Source organism: Frankliniella occidentalis, unplaced genomic scaffold (genome assembly GCF_000697945.3).
Source record: "Frankliniella occidentalis isolate FOCC.00 unplaced genomic scaffold, Focc_3.1 Scaffold86, whole genome shotgun sequence".
In the NCBI taxonomy this organism is placed as follows: Eukaryota; Metazoa; Arthropoda; class Insecta; order Thysanoptera; family Thripidae; genus Frankliniella; species Frankliniella occidentalis.
In genome coordinates, this window is record NW_026267215.1 from 410,369 (window position 1) to 412,955 (window position 2,587).

At 40.2% G+C, this 2,587-nt stretch overlaps 1 protein-coding gene across 4 annotated transcripts in view; it reads left to right on the top strand.

Moving 5' to 3' along the window:
* Nucleotides 1–2,587, top strand: part of LOC113214695 (uncharacterized) — a 161,014-nt gene that overhangs the window by 156,375 nt on the left and 2,052 nt on the right. The gene's annotated exons all lie outside the window — the stretch shown is intronic.

A 2,587-nucleotide genomic window follows, 5' to 3' on the forward strand; every position in this document is an offset into this window, starting at 1 on the left:
GCTGATGACAGCGGTGGAAACTGCGTGCTGGGTCCGTAACCTGTTAGCAGATGAATGGTGAGACAGGAACTGGGTGTCTGATCAGTGTCTGATAGAAGCTACAGCAATTCTGTTCACACAGCGAAGTGACGTCTGGTTTATTGGAGCTCAAATATATAAGGTGGGACAATTGACAGTCGACAAGTTGACGAGCACCAGACAAGGCAGTGAACAATGGCCAACATAGAAATATCAACAGTAGTCTATGCCAAATCCTTATTCTATGTGAAGAAACTTGAAAGTAGAGCCCAACAATCTCTCTTTGTGGGGTATGGAACAAATGGGTATAGACTGTGGAATGAAGAAACCAGAAGAATTTTTATGGCAAGAGATGTGGTGTTCACAGACAAATTGAAACCCCAAACAGCCTACACAACTGGAAATGAGATAAAAATAATCATGAACGATTGTCAAATGTTCACAGAGTCCACCAAAGAAACACCGCAAGATAATAACTCCGAAAAACCTACAAACAATTCAAAAAATCAGAATGAAGACACTTTGCTGGAGCAAGATCAAACACAAGAGTTAACCGTTTCTTATGAATACATGTCAGATGAAGAAGAAATGAGTGTAGATGAAGAAGAAGCAGAAATGAGTTTAAATGAAGAAGAGAAAGAAGAAGAAAAATCTGTTCATGTCGAAACCACAGCACAAGAAACCCCTCATTCAAGATACTCGCTCAGAGACAGAAGTTCCTGTAAAATTCCATCCAAGCTCGATGATTATATCTTACATTATTCATCTGATGAAGAAGCCAACATGACATATGTACTAGATTTTTCTATAATTGAAGAAGCAAACTTGACATTCAACGAATGTGTGCATGATCAAAAATGGCTGGAGGCAATTCAGGAAGAAAAAAACTCACTGGAAAAGAATGATGTTTGGAAGCTAGTAGATCGCAAAAGGGCAAAAGGAAAACAATTAGTTACAAGCAGATGGATTTTCAAAATAAAAGATAACGGCATCTACAAAGCCCGCCTGGTAGCCAGAGGATTCCAGCAGCGCACACAAGATTTAGAATTTGAAGATATATTCAGTCCTGTGGTAGACTTTTCAAACCTTCGTGCCCTTTTAGCACTGGCAGCTCAACAGAACTCGAAACTTATAACATTTGATGTCAAGACTGCTTTTTTACATGGCACTTTGGAGGAGGAGATTTTTATGGAACTACCGGATGGATACAATGAGCCAGGAAAAGTCTGTTTGTTAAAAAAGGCATTGTATGGATTGAAGCAATCTTCTCAAAGATGGTATAAAAGATTGTCTGCCTTTTTAAAGGAAGAAAATTACCATCATATCAAAGTTGACAAATGTATTTGGAAAAATGAAGAAGGTACTGTTCTGCTTGCTATCCATGTAGATGATGGGATCACTATAAGTTCAGACGAAAAAGCTACCACAAAGCTGCTGACTAAATTAAAATCACATTTCGAAATCACTGTAGATATGATGCCCATCAGTTATCTTGGTATTCAAATATCTAAATCAGAGCGTGGTATATGTCTACATCAAACAAGCTGCGCAGAACAAGTCCTCAAGAAATACAACATGGATGATTGCAGGATGGTCGCAACTCCTATGGACTCTTCAAAGCAGGTGCAGAATCATCCAAGAAAACATGAACCAACAAATTTCCAATACAGACAGGTAGTTGGCAGCCTCCTTTATCTATCCAACAAGACAAGACCAGACCTATCATACTCGGTAAATTTTGCCAGCAGACATATCCAAAACCCAACTGAAGAAGACATCACAAAAGTAAAGAGGATTCTCAGATATTTGAAGGGCACCACAGATTTGGGCATTTTCTATTCCTCAGACAACTCTCCAGAAATAAATGTCATCTACGCTTACAGTGACTCTGATTATGCTCAAACAGGTCGATACCTTAGACTAAAAGGCACGCAGCTCATCCGCGCGTTTCGAAGAGCACGCAGTTCAGCCGCCCGTTTCGAAAGACACGCAGTTCAGCCGCGCGTTTCGAAAGGCACGCAGTTTACCGCTATAGAGATAGGAACTGCGTGTCTTTCGAAACGCGCGGCTGAACTGCGTGTCTTTCGAAACGGGCGGCTGAACTACGTGCCCTTCGAAACGCGCCGATGAGTTGCGTGCTTTTTAGTCTGAGGTATCGAGGTGGTGAGGAAAAACGTAAAAGCACTACTGGATATGTTTTGATGTATGCTGGAGGGCCAATCAGCTGGACTTCACATAAACAACAAATAGTTGCTACATCTACATCTGAAGCAGAATATATAGCTGCTGCAGAGTGTGTGAAAGAATTGCAGTATGTGAGCACACTTTTTCAAGAACTGACAAATTCAAAGTTTCCAGCTCTTCTACAAGTGGATAATCAGAGTGCCATTTCAAGAATTAAAACCGGCAAGATGAACAAGAGATCTAAACACATAGATGTAAGGTATTATTTTATAAACGATATTATGTTCGTGGTGACGGTATCCAGTAGGAGAATTATGAGATTATCTGCTGGGTTAATCACTGTATTTAAACTTGTATCACACTGTATATACAAACACGTCTCGTC